A 14,946-nucleotide genomic window follows, 5' to 3' on the forward strand; every position below is an offset into this window, starting at 1 on the left:
TGGGATCACTCTCCCCTTTATTTATTCTATCGGTTAGTGTTAGCAGGTACTAGACTTGTTTATGTGCTCCCTTTGACTCTTAGTCCTTTCATTATGATCAATTGTGAACTGAAATTGATCACTTGGAATAGTGAGATGGCATTGGTACATGCCACCTTGATGGGATTGAATTGGAATCCCCTGGTATGTTTCTAACTCTACCATTTGGGGCAAGTCAGCTTGAGCATGTCCCAAATTGTACATCTCTTCCCTCTTATTCCCACTCTTATGTTTAACAGGGATCACATTTCAGTTAATTTTCAACACTTAAGAATAACTGTATTAATTACAGAATTAAACCAGTCATATTAAGTAGAACAGACAAAAAAACTACTAAGAGGGATAATGTATTAAGTTGTTCATTAACAGTCAGGGCTATGTTGATCAAGTCACCGTTTCCCATAGTGTCCAAAAGAGCTGAAAACTCGTATTTCAGCCTCAATTTGTTATTCCATAAACATCTTGGAATTCTTACCCATCCTGAAATGCATAGAAAATATAATTTTAAGAAATTGAAAAAACATAGAATAAAAATGTTATTTATACTACAGTTTCAGTAAATGTTGTTATTGAAAAGAAATATTGCTTTTTAAAAAAATCCATTAATTATGAACTATAATACTTTGGATTCTGGATATCATGCCCAGATTAGATCGTACACTGTAAATAATAAAGAAAACTTCTGAGTCTATGAGGAAAGTCCTTATGTTCATCAAGAGAAAAATCAGGGGAATAGCAGGTGCCTGGTTTTGTTGACTTAAATGGCATTTGATAATGTGTAATTCAACTCTTTCAGGGTCCATGTTACCTATGGTAAATATAAAATGCAGGTGCTTTGACAGCACAATGGCCAAAATCATCTTTAAAATTTCCTACCTATGTGTTCCTTCAATAAATAAACAAACATGTATGTAGTAAGAAATACTATTTATTTTGAGTACCTGCTGAATGGTAAGTGAAGAATGTAGAATATTGAATTGGAACATGCATATTTGTTGAAGTTTGGAAATCAGCTTACACTAAATCTGTTGCCTTATCCCAGTTATTGAATGACTAGTTTTCCTCAACTTCACAGTGGAGAACAAAAAGAGCCACCTTCGAGATTGCTGTGAGGATCAGAAATACTGCACTGCATATGAAGTTTTGTGTATGGTAAGGTTTCATTCAATCACATGTGATCATTACCGTTATTAAATTTGAAAGGGGGACATTACTTGCCTAGGATTATTTAGGAAGGAGTGGCAGAGACAGGACTGAAACTCTGACCTAAAGTATATCAGGCTGTCTTTGTATTCTGCCTTTCTTTGTATAATAGAAAAAATAGGTATCATGGGACAATCGGGCACAGACATGAAGACCTTCATGGAAGGGATGATATTTGATCTATATGGAAGGATGGGTAGGACTTTGAGGAATGAAAATAATCTGCATTTTATCAACAGTCTAGGCTTTTCAGAATCTTAGTATAGGCATCAATAGGAAATAGGTTTTCCTATTAATGTATCTACAAAAATTCATTGGCAAGGTGAAGCGATCAATTAATGGTGGCTGTCAAGTGGGCCAGGGGAAACATCTTGGCATCTCTGACTTTGCTTGTGAAAACCTCTATAAGTATCTATCTCTCTCCCCCTTGCCTTAAGTTTTGATTCTTACAAGAATGCTTCCAATACCAGAATTTGATATTGCAAGTTTAAAAATTCACTTTATCCATTTATGACATTATACATGTATGAAAGGGTAGCAATGTGTCCTGTTTAAGTCAGCAACATGATGGGCAAAGCTGAAAACAAAACCACATTCAGGATCTGAGCTCTAGCAAAACTGGGCAGCATCTCGTCAAATTCCAGTGTACATGCCTCTGCACACAGCTTTATCAAGTTTAAGGGGATATTGGTGGTCTCAATAACCTTTTAAAGAGGCTCTTCAATCTGCACATGTTCTCATTCTTATTTTCCAAGAGATTTCATCCCAATATTGCTATCACAGCTTAAGGGTTTGTTATTTAAAATGTCACAAAGGTATTATAGAATAAACCTAGCCAGACAAAGGGCCAGCAGAAGCATTCTGAGTGGCTGTTTTTCAATCCTCTTCTAAATCGTGCTGAAATAATGTCTGATCTTTGAAGAAAGTCCTGGAAAATGTATATGCTGAACACATTTATATAGAAGGCTGGTTAGAGAGGGATTCCTCTCAGCATACTTGAATTCTTTGACATGAACCATCACATGTAAAAGTGCTTTCGACAGCACCCATGAGCATATCCCCATCTATGTGGATAGAACGTAACTTGTTTTCTAAAATAACTGGTGCCAGAAAAGGAGCTCTGAAACAAAATCCATTTCCAAAGATAGCAGCACTTCGTGGTGAATAGTTAATCATTCAGTCAACAAAAGGCTTGATTGGGATGTTATCTTTAAGCAGAAACCAAAAATTATGCAAAGAAGGATGCTTTCTCTGACTTTCACAGTGAAAATTATGAATCTTGGCACTAATTACAACAAAGAATGTACCAAGTGTTGACTGTTTTGGTTTCTCTTTTTGCTGTAATTTTTCTGGGTAAATTGTATAATAGTAACAAATACAACCCAGCTCTGTACATTTTAGTAACTGGATTATAAACAGGCATTTTCATCAAAATATCAAAAAGATTGATCTATTTTTCTGAGGACCTCTTCCAATCCTCTGACCTTGGAGTCATTTTCTGACCACCATCAACCTTTAAAAAAAGTTTTGTTCTGACAACTCACACATCAAACCATTCACCCACTTACAAGTAAAAGCCACCGAATTTCACACTGTATCAGAGTTGTGTTACCATTACCATAGTCAGTTTTGGAATATATTCATAACCCCCCCAATAAATCTTGTACCAAGTAGTTGTCTTGTCCCACTCCCCCAAAACCTTCCCCTCCTGCCGACTCCAAAACCTACACAGTCATTAATCTATACTGTGTTTCTTTTGTTTTGTGTATCCTGGGTACCTTGTATGAATAAAACCATGTAGATGGTCTTTAGTGACAGATTTGATTCATGTAGCATAATGTTTTCAAGGTTCCTCCAGGTTGTAGCATATATCAGCACTGCATCATTTTTACTGCTAATTAATTTTTCATTGTATGGATATTCCACATGTTGCTAATGCATTCATCAATTTTTGGGAATTTAGGTTGTTTCTACCTTTTGGCTATAATGGTCAGTGGCACTATCAATTTGCATGTATAAGTATTTGTATCTGATTGAATACCTGTTTTTAACTCTTGTGTACACATTTAGGTGGTGTTGATGGCACAGAAGGTAACCCTTTAATCTTCTGAGGAACTGCCCGACTATTATCCAAAGCGGGTATACCGTTTTACATTTCCAGCTGGACTCACCCTTTTGAAACAGCTATTAATCACCATTTGCTTTTCCTTCCTCACCTGCTGAGCTGTCTAACTCTGCCAATTCCTCATTATGGATGGCTTTGCAAAGAACCTGAGCAGTTTTCCAACCTAATTTCATCAACTTCATGAAACTAAAATCTTTATCAAGATTTGCCATTTCACTCTGCAATGAATTTGCCTTCTACTGATAGCTACTACATTGTTTGCATATTTCTTGAAAGAACCCCATGCAGTATTATTAACTGTAATTTCAAGGGGAGCAGACAGGCTGAGGCAAATTAAATAATTAGCTAGTAGGTGGTTGAACCAGCAGTCAAACTATTGTGAAGAATGGAATTTATTTTATACGGGAAGCAATAGGTTTAAGGATAATATTATTCAGAGGCACTATTAACCTCTGAACCTCCACTTAAACTACCTCATGTATTCTTCCCAGGAACTATGAGATAATATAGAAGTTATGATGTTTATGCTGTGAATTAAAGGAAACTTGACCAAATGTGACAAGCCATTGTGGCTTATCAAACTCCTGGGGGAAAGCACTTACAGAGTTGACTCAGCAGCTTAGCATTTTGAAGGCATTTAAGTCTATTTTGGTGTGATTGTTAGCTTGCTTTTCTCCACATGATGCAAGGTGGCTGCAGCAGCTCCTAACATTATGCCTTCAAGCTACTATTCCCAAGGCCGGAAGGGAGGGAGGATGTTTCTTTCTTCCTGTATTTTTCGTTTTATTAGGGAGGAAACTTTGTTTTTCTAGAAGACCCTTGCAGACTTGGTTCCAAGGCCATAGTAGAGTCACATTCCTGCTCTTAATTCAAGATGAGATGGGAAAGCAAATGTCTGACACATCAGCCTCTGTATTGTGTGGTGAACTCTACTGCTCTGAAAAAAACTGCAGAAGAATGACTGCTCAAGAGTTGCTAGTTCTGCTGCAGTTAGGAATGACTGTCTAGTTTAAAGGTGAGAATCCTGAAGCTCAGATGCTAGGTAACATCTCTCAGCTGAGATTTGGCTCAGGTAAGATGAATTCTAAAATCTGTGCTTCAGCACATGGTTTGTTTTATTTAATTAATTAATTTATTTATTTATTTGACAGAGTTATAGACAGAGAGAGAGAGAAAAGTCTTCCTTTTGTTGGTTCACTCCCCAAATGGCTGCTCGAAGCCAGGAGCCAGGTGCTTATTCCTGGTCTCCCATGCAGGTGCAGGGGCCCAAGCACTTGGGCCATCCTCCACTGCCCTCCTGGGCCACAGCAGAGCGCTGGACTGGAAGAGCAGCAGCCGGGACTAGAACCCGGCACCCATATGGGATGCCGGCGCCGCAGGTGGAGGATTAACCAAGTGAGCCACGGCACCAGCCCCCCAGCACATGGTTTTAGAGGAGACATGTCTATTTCAGAAATACACCTAGAAGGTAGATTACTATCTTATCTATCATACTGTTACAACAGAGATATGGATGGTTAAGAAACATTTACTTCTAGAATATACATTAAGATTATTTTTGTTTATGGGCCATGAGCCAAGTTTTAGGAGCATTTTTACTTCTATTTTTTATTATTTGTACAGGGTAAAAAAATTAACACATTCAATGTGTGAAGATTAAATAAATTTAATTAGTTTTTTGTCTTTAAATACTTAAACTATTTTTGATTAGTAATAGTTGTACATATTTGTGGGGTACACTGACATTTCATTAAATGTATACAACGTATTATGAGCAAATCAGGGTGATCAAGATTTCTCTATCCTGGTCATTTCTTGTGATTGGAGCCTATGAGCTTTTTCACTTCTTCTGAAAATATACCATAGGTTACTATAAACTATACCCCACTATTCTGTGTATATATATATATATATATATATAGAAGGAATAAGTCCCTATATATAACTCTGATTTCCAAAGTCTACACTCCTCCCAACCTTCCTAGAGTAGCATTTTTAATGAATTATATATGTTTTGGCTTCATAAAAAATTAAATCTAACTTTTTTCTCTAAAGTACATTACTTTGGGAAAATGTAAACTGAGATTTTAGAGTTGGAAAACTGCCCTTTAGTTACCAGAACTCCAGATTTTTGCTTGGAAGTAGGTGAACACGTTGACTTTAGTATTCCTTCAGCCAAAAAATGTATTTTCCTTCAGAACAATCATGTGCTTAGCTGGCAGGGGAACAAAAATCTCCTGTTAAGTCTTTCAATTTCTTCCTTCAAATATGAAGGCACATAAAGTAGTTTGTGGAGAAATGGAATCCAATGATGAGTTTATTTTGGTATAAAATCATTTTGAAATACAGTTGTTTTCATAATTCAAATTTCCATGAACCTTTTGAAGATCCTGTACGCACAGATTTCGAAAAATTTTGCCCAAATGAACTTAAATTCCATTTTCCATGAGCTTGTTGATTCTCTTTAATTCTCACGTCATGAATACATTAAAGACATGATACTCAGGTTTTACATGTCTTACTCCATTTGAATCTCACAACAATGCTGTTGGACACTTACTGATTTCTACTTTATCCAGACAGAAGCTAAGCCACACTGAAGGTCCATGGTATTTCACAAAGGCCCAGTGTTGTCAGTCTCCAATTTTAATGAATTAGAGTGAAAGAGTGGAAAGCACACTAGAAAGATAAGAAATAAAGAGTATTTAGTGATCCTGAACATCTTTTCATGTGTCTGTTGGCCATTTGGATTTCCTCTTTTGAAAAATGTCTATTGAGGTCCTTGGCCCATCTTTTAAGTGGGTTGTTTGTTTTGATTTTGTGGAGTTTCTTGATTTTCTTGATCTCTTTGTAGATTCTGGTTATTAACCCTTTATCTGTTGCATAGTTTGCAAATATTTTTCCCATTCTGTCGGTTGCCTCATCACTTTCCTGTTTCTTTTGCAGTACAGAAACTTCAATTTGATGCAATCCCCAATGTTAATTTTGGCTTTGACTGCCTGTGCTTCTGGGGTCTTTTCCAAGAAGTCTTTGCCTGTGCCTATATCTTGCAGGGTTTCTCCAATGTTCTCTAATAACTTGATGGTTTCAGGTTGTAGATTTAGGTCTTTAATCCATGTTGAGTGGATTTTTGTGTAAGGTGAAAGGTAGGGGTCTTGCTTCATGCTTCTGCATGTGGTAATCCAGTTTTCCCAGCGCCATTTATTGAATAGACTGTCCTTACTCCAGGGATTGGTTTTGGATCCTTGATCAAATATGAGTTGGCTGTAGATGTTTGGGTTGATTTCTGGTGTTTCTATTCTGTTCCATTGGTCTATCCGTCTGTTTCTGTACCAGTACCATGCTGTTTTGATAACAATTGCCCTGTAGTATGCCCTGAAATCTGGTATTGTGATGCCTCCGGCTTTGTTTTTGTTGTACAAGATTGCTTTAGCTATTCGAGGTCTCCTGTGTCTCCATATGAATTTCAGCATCATTTTTTCCAGATCTGAGAAGAATGTCTTTGGTATTTTGATTAGTATCACATTGAGTCTATAAATTGCTTTTGGGAGAATGGACATTTTGATGATATTGATTCTTCCAATCCATGAGCATGGAAGATTTTTTCCATTTTTTGGTATCCTCTTCTATTTCTTAAAGATCTCTACGATGAGAATTACAAAATCTTCAACGTCCTTGGTTAAGTTTATTCCAAGGTATTTGATTGTTTTTGTGGCTATTGTGAATGGGATTGATCTTAGTTCTTTCTCAGCCGTGGCATTGCTTGTGTATACAAAGGCTGTTGATTTTTGTGCATTGATTTTATATCCTGCTACTTTGCCAAACTCTTCTTTGAGTTCCAATAGTCTCTTAGTAGAGTTCTTTGGATGCCCTAGGTAAAGAATCATATCATGTGCAAAGAGGGATAGTTTGAGTTCTTCCTTCCCAATTTGTATCCCTTTAATTTCTTTTTCTTGCCTAATAGCTCTGGCTAGAACTTCCAGAACTATATTGAATAGCAGTGGTGAGAGTGGGCATCCCTGTCTGGTCCCAGATCTCAGTGGAAATGCTTCCAACTTTTCCCCATTCAATAGGATGTTGGCTGTGGGTTTTTCATAGATTGCTTTGATTGTATTGAGGAGTGTTCCTTCTTTACCCAGCTTGCTTAGGGTTTTCATCATAAAAGGGTGTTGAATTTTATCAAATGCTTTCTCTGCATCTATTGAGATAATCATATGGTTTTTCTTCTGCAGTCTGTTAATGCGGTGTATCACATTGATTTGTGAACACTGAACCATCCCTGCATACCAGGGATAAATCCCACTTGGTCTGGGTGGATGATCTTTCTGATGTGTTGTTGCATTCTATTGGCCAGAATTTTATTGAGGATTTTTGCATCTATGTTCATCAGGGATATTGGTCTGTAATTTTCTTTCAATGCTGCATCTTTTTCCGGCTTAGGAATTAAGGTGATGCTGGCTTCATAGAAAGAATTTGGGAAGATGGCGGAATAGTGAGGGCGCGCACCGATAGTCCGGGAAAATTTAGTTTAATAAAAGGGGAGTTACGGTAGCCTCAGAAAAAAGAACCAGGAAAATATTGCAGACAAAACTCTTCTGGATCCAGTGGGCGTGAATCGGAGGACCTACTGGGAGAACAAGGTCGCCCACCGCGCGCGAAAGCCGAACCGCAGGACCGAGCCGCGGGACTGAGCCGCGGAAGCCGAGCAGCGGGACTGAGCTGCGCAAGCTGCAGGGTCTGCCCGCAAGTGCTCGAAGGGGAGTGCAACAGCGGGGAGACTTGGGAAGTCCAGGGCTCCGAGTCCACACATCGGCGCTGGAAGGGGAGCAGACCTGCGTGGAGAGCGTGGGAGCCCACAGTTCGGGACATCAGCGGCAGACTCAACACACCAGCGCTGGAACGCGAGGTGAGCCGAACCTCAATAACCCGAGACACCGGCAGGCAAGCGGAGAGAGGAGACTAGAGGGAACGACCCCCGGGGCGGGGGGGACTTCACCAAGCTAACTGGAAGAGAGAGAGGGGGAAAAAAAAAAGGTGACTGGTATGGACACGGGTTTCTCTCTCTCCGCTCACCTCTCAAGGGCGAGCAAGACAAAGAGCAGGCGCCATCTTGGACATACGTCATAAGCAGAGCGACCTCAGGTCTGCACCGGCCCTGAGCCTAGCAGAAAAACCTGACTCTGGGTGGGGCTAATTAACAGGAGATTAGGACTTAGTAAATTTATGGTGCTACTGAACTGAGACTGTGAAAAAAGAGACGGTGGGGGAGAGAACTCACGGAATTCACGTGAGCACTCTCCAGAGACGCTACAATTCCGTAACTTTGGCAACCCAGTGGGAGACTGAAGGAGAATTTGAGCCCACTCTAAGGGCCGAACAGATTCCCTGTGTGGTCCTTGGGAAAGAGCTTCTGATCTCTGGCTCCTGTGGGTATATCATTCGCCTGCTAACTACCTCCAACTTTGTTCAGCTGTGCAGAATAACGTCCCTGTTGAATCAAAAAAAAAAAGAGAGAGAGAGAGAGAGAGAGAGAGAGAGGTTTACCACGCCTAACCTGGGAGTGTCACCTTAGGCACACCAAACAGAGCTCTCAGGCCACACCCATCTCAAGCCCTAAGGCTCCCTCAAAAACAGATAGTCCACTTAATCTAGAGTCGTAGTATAACAAGAAAAAGCACCACAGTGAAGAAACCAAATATCTCCAATATGACAAATAACAAACGCAAAAACCAAGGTAATAAAAACAAGGAAGTCACCATGAAGCCCTCAAATGAAAAAGACACCCCAATTCAAGATTATGAGGATGATGACATAGAAGAAATGCAAGAAGCAGATCTCAAAAAATTGATAAGAACATTAAGAAGTTCTCAAAAACAAATTCTTGAACTACAGAAATCCTTAATGGACAAGATAGAAAATCTCTCTCGTGAAAATGAAATATTAAGGAGGAATCAAAATGAAACGAAACAACTAGTACAACAGGAAACTGGGATAGTGACTGAAGTGAAGAATTCAATAGATCAAATGAAAACCACAATAGAGAGCCTTACAAACAGAATGGGAGAAGCGGAAGAGAGAATATCGGACTTAGAAGACAGAGAACAGGAAAGGATACAGTCAGACCAAAGAAAAGAAGAGGAAATTAGGAATCTAAAACATATTGTCGGGAATCTTCAGGATACTATTAAAAAACCCAACATTCGGGTTCTAGGAGTTCCTGAAGGCATGGAGAGGGAGAAAGGATTAGAAGGCCTTTTTAGTGAGATATTAGCAGAAAATTTCCCAGGTTTGGAGAAGGACAGAGAAATCCTAGTACAGGAAGCTCACAGAACCCCTAATAAACACGACCAAAAGAGACCCTCACCACGGCACGTTGTAATTAAACTCTCCACAGTGAAACATAAAGAAAAGATCCTAAAATGTGCAAGAGAGAAACGTCAGATTACTCTCAGAGGATCTCCAATCAGACTCACAGCTGACTTCTCATCAGAAACTCTACAAGCTAGGAGGGAATGGCAAGATATAGCCCAGGTACTAAGAGAGAACAACTGCCAGCCCAGAATATTATATCCTGCCAAGCTCTCATTTGTGAATGAAGGTGAAATAAAGACTTTTCATAACAAACAGAAATTGAAAGAATTTGTTGCCACTCGTCCAGCCCTGCAAAAGATGCTTAAAGATGTGTTACACACAGAAACAAAGAAACACGGTCATCAATATGAAAGAAGGTAAAGGAAGGAAACCAAGGAAGGAAAGCTCACAGCTGAAGATCACAGGGAATTCAAAGCATATATTAGAACTTATCTTTGGCAAATGGCAGGGCAAAGTTACCACTTATCATTAGTCACATTGAACGTGAATGGCCTGAACTGTCCAGTTAACAGACACCGTTTGGCTGATTGGGTTAAAAAACAAAACCCATCTATTTGCTGCTTACAAGAAACACATCTTTCCAACAAAGATCCATACAGACTGAAAGTGAAAGGCTGGAAAAAGATATACCATGCCAACAGAAATGAAAAAAGAGCAGGCGTAGCCATCTTAATATCAGACACCATAAACTTTACCACAAAAACCATTAAGAGAGACAAAGAGGGACACTACATAATGATTAAGGGATCAATTCAACAGGAAGATATAACAATTATCAATGTATATGCACCTAACTACAGGGCACCGGTTTATCTAAAAGATTTGTTAACGGACTTAAAGGGAGACTTAGACCCCAATACAATAGTACTGGGGGACTTCAATACTCCACTCTCAGGAATAGACAGATCAATAGGACAGAAGATCAACAAGGATACAGTAGATTTAAACGACACTATAGCCCAAATGGATCTAACAGATATATACAGAACTTTCAATCCTACAGCTAAAGATTATACATTCTTCTCAGCAGTACATGGAACCTTCTCTAGGATTGACCACATACTAGGCCATAAAGCAAGTCTCAGCAAATTCAAAAGAATTAGAATCATACCATGCAGCTTCTCAGACCATAAAGGAATGAAGTTGGAAATGAACAACTCAGGAATCCCTAGAGCATACGCAAACACATGGAGATTGAACAACATGCTCCTGAATGAACAATGGGTCATAGAAGAAATTAAAAGAGAAATCAAAAACTTTCTGGAAGTAAATGAGGATAACAGCACAACATACCAAAACTTATGGGACGCAGCAAAAGCAGTGTTAAGAGGAAAGTTTATATCAATAGGTGCCTACATCAAGAAATTGGAAAGGCACCAAATAGATGAGCTTTCAATTCACCTCAAGGATCTAGAAAACCTACAGCAAACCAGACCCAAATCTAGTAGGAGAAGAGAAATAATTAAAATCAAAGAAATCAACAGGATTGAATCAAGAAAAACATTACAAAAAATCAGCCAAACGAGGAGCTGGTTTTTTGAAAAAATAAACAAAATTGACACCCCATTGGCCCAACTAACTAAAAAAAAGAAGAGAAAAGACCCAAATCAATAAAATCAGGGATGAAAAAGGAAATGTAACAACAGACACCACAGAAATAAAAAGAATCATCAGAAATTACTACAAGGACTTGTATGCCAGCAAACAGGGAAACCTATCAGAAATGGATAGATTCCTGGACACATGCAACCTACCTAAATTGAACCAGGAAGACATCGAAAACCTAAACAAACCCATAACTGAGACAGAAATTGAAACAGTAATAAAGGCCCTCCCAACAAAGAAAAGCCCAGGACCAGATGGATTCACTGCTGAATTCTACCAGACATTTAAAGAAGAACTAACTCCAATTCTTCTCAAACTATTCAGAACAATCGAAGAAGAGGGAATCCTCCCAAATTCTTTCTATGAAGCCAGCATCACCTTAATTCCTAAGCCGGGAAAAGATGCAGCACTGAAAGAGAATTACAGACCAATATCCCTGATGAACATAGATGCAAAAATCCTCAATAAAATTCTCGCCAATAGAATGCAACAACACATCAGAAAGATCATCCACCCAGACCAAGTGGGATTTATCCCTGGTATGCAGGGATGGTTTAATGTGCGCAAGACAATCAATGTGATACACCACATTAACAGACTGCAGAAGAAAAACCATATGATTCTCTCAATAGATGCAGAGAAAGCATTTGATAAAATACAACACCCGTTCATGATGAAAACTCTAAGCAAACTGGGTTTGGAAGGAACATTCCTCAATACAATCAAAGCAATCTATGAAAAACCCACAGCCAACATCCTATTGAATGGGGAAAAGTTGGAAGCATTTCCACTGATCTGGGACCAGACAGGGATGCCCACTCTCACCACTGCTATTCAATATAGTTCTGGAGGTTCTAGCCAGAGCTATTAGGCAAGAAAAAGAAATTAAAGGGATACAAATTGGGAAGGAAGAACTCAAACTATCCCTCTTTGCAGATGACATGATTCTTTATTTAGGGGACCCAAAGAACTCTACCAAGAGACTATTGGAACTCATAGAAGAGTTTGGCAAAGTAGCAGGGTATAAAATCAATGCACAAAAATCAACAGCCTTTGTATACACAGACAATGCCATGGCTGAGGAAGAAATTCTAAGATCAATCCCATTCACAATAGCTACAAAAACAATCAAATACCTTGGAATAAACTTAACCAAGGACGTTAAAGATCTCTACGATGAAAATTACAAAACCTTAAAGAAAGAAATAGAAGAGGATACCAAGAAATGGAAAAATCTTCCATGCTCATGGATTGGAAGAATCAATATCATCAAAATGTCCATTCTCCCAAAAGCAATTTATAGATTCAATGCAATACCAATCAAGATACCGAAGACCTTCTTCTCAGATCTGGAAAAATTGGTGCTGAAATTTATATGGAGGCACAAGAGACCTCGAATAGCTAAAGCAATCTTGTACAACAAAAACAAAGCCGGAGGCATCACAATACCAGATTTCAGGACATACTACAGGGCAGTTGTAATCAAAACAGCATGGTACTGGTACAGAAACAGAAGGATAGACCAATGGAACAGAATTGAAACACCAGAAATCAACCCAAACATCTACAGCCAACTTATATTTGATCAAGGATCTAAAACTAATTCCTTGAGCAAGGACAGTCTATTCAATAAATGGTGCTGGGAAAATTGGATTTCCACGTGCAGAATCATGAAGCAAGACCCCTACCTTTCACCTTACACAAAAATCCACTCAACATGGATTAAAGACCTAAATCTACGACCTGACACCATCAAGTTACTAGAGAACATTGGAGAAAACCTTCAAGATATTGGCACAGGCAAAGAGTTTCTGGAAAAGACCCAGGAGGCACAGGCAGTCAAAGCCAAAATTAACTATTGGGATTGCATCAAATTGAGAAGTTTCTGTACTGCAAAAGAAACAGTCAGGAGAGTGAAGAGACAACCGACAGAATGGGAAAAAATATTTGCAAACTATGCAACAGATAAAGGGTTAATAACCAGAATCTACAAAGAGATCAAGAAACTCCACAAAAACAAAACCAACAACCCAATTAAGAGATGGGCCAAGGACCTCAATAGACATTTTTCAAAAGAGGAAATCCAAATGGCCAACAGGCACATGAAAAAATGTTCAAGGTCATTAGCAATCAGAGAAATGCAAATCAAAACCACAATGAGGTTCCACCTCACCCCGGTTAGAATGGCTCACATTCAGAAATCTACCAACAACAGATGCTGGCGAGGATGTGGGGAAAAAGGGACACTAACCCACTGTTGGTGGGAATGCAAACTGGTCAAGCCACTATGGAAATCAGTCTGGAGATTCCTCAGAAACCTGAAGATAACCCTACAGTTCGACCCAGCCATCCCACTCCTTGGAATTTACCCAAAGGAATTTAAATTGGCAAACAAAAAAGCGGTCTGCAGCCTAATGTTTATTGCAGCACAATTCACAATAGCTAAGACCTGGAACCAACCTAAATGCCCATCAACGGTAGACTGGATAAAGAAATTATGGGATATGTACTCTTTAGAATACTATACTGCAGTAAGAAACAACGAAATCCAGTCATTTGCAACAAAATGGAGGAATCTGGAACACATCATGCTGAGTGAAATAAGCCAGTCCCAAAGGGACAAATACCATATGTTCTCCCTGATCGGTGACAACTGACTGAACACCAAAAAGGAAACTTGTTGAAGTGAAAGGGACACTATGGGAAACGGTGACTTGATCAGCATAGCCCTGACTGTTAATGAACAACTTAATACATTATCCCTCTTAGTAGTTTTTTTGTCTGTTCTACTTAATATGACTGATTTAATTCTGTAATTAAAACACAGTTATTCTTAAGTGTTGAAATTTAACTGAAATGTGATCCCTGTTAAATATAAGAGTAGGAATAAGAGAGGGAAGAGATATATAATTTGGGACATGCTCAAGCTGACTTGCCCCAAATGGTAGAGTTAGAAACATACCAGGGGACTCCAATTTAATCCCATCAAGGTGGCATGTACCAATGCCATCTCACTAGTCCAAGTGATCAATTTCAGTTCGCAATTGATCATAATGAAAGGACTAAGAGTCAAAGGGAGCACATAAGCAAGTCTAGTACCTGCTAACACTAACCGATAGAATAAATAAAGGGGAGAGTGATCCAACATGGGAAGTGAGATACTCAGCAGACTCATAGAATGGCAGATGCCCTAAATAGCACTCTGGCCTCAGAATCAGCCCTAAAGGCATTCAGATCTGGCTGAAAAGCCCATGAGAGTATTTCAGGCATGGAAAGCCAAGACACTCTGGCAAAAGATCTCTGCGAGTGAGATCCCAGTGGAAAGAACAGGTCTTCAAAGAAGGAGGTACCTTTCTCTGAAGGGAGGAGAGAACCTCCACTTTGACTATGACCTTGTCTAAACAAGATAAGAGTCGGAGAACTCAGAGGGCTTCCATAGCCTTGGAAACTCATGACTGGAGCATAGGGAGATTGCTGATGCCATAGACAGGAGTGTCAATTTGTAAAGTCAACAACAGGAGTCACTGTGCACTTACTCCTCATGTAGGATCCCTATCCTTAATGTGCTGTACATTGAGATTTAATGCTATAACGAGTACTCA

The sequence above is a fragment of the Oryctolagus cuniculus genome, chromosome 6, assembly GCF_051225735.1.
Source record: "Oryctolagus cuniculus isolate XC-2025 breed Fujian yellow rabbit chromosome 6, ASM5122573v1, whole genome shotgun sequence".
Taxonomy (NCBI): domain Eukaryota; kingdom Metazoa; phylum Chordata; class Mammalia; order Lagomorpha; family Leporidae; genus Oryctolagus; species Oryctolagus cuniculus.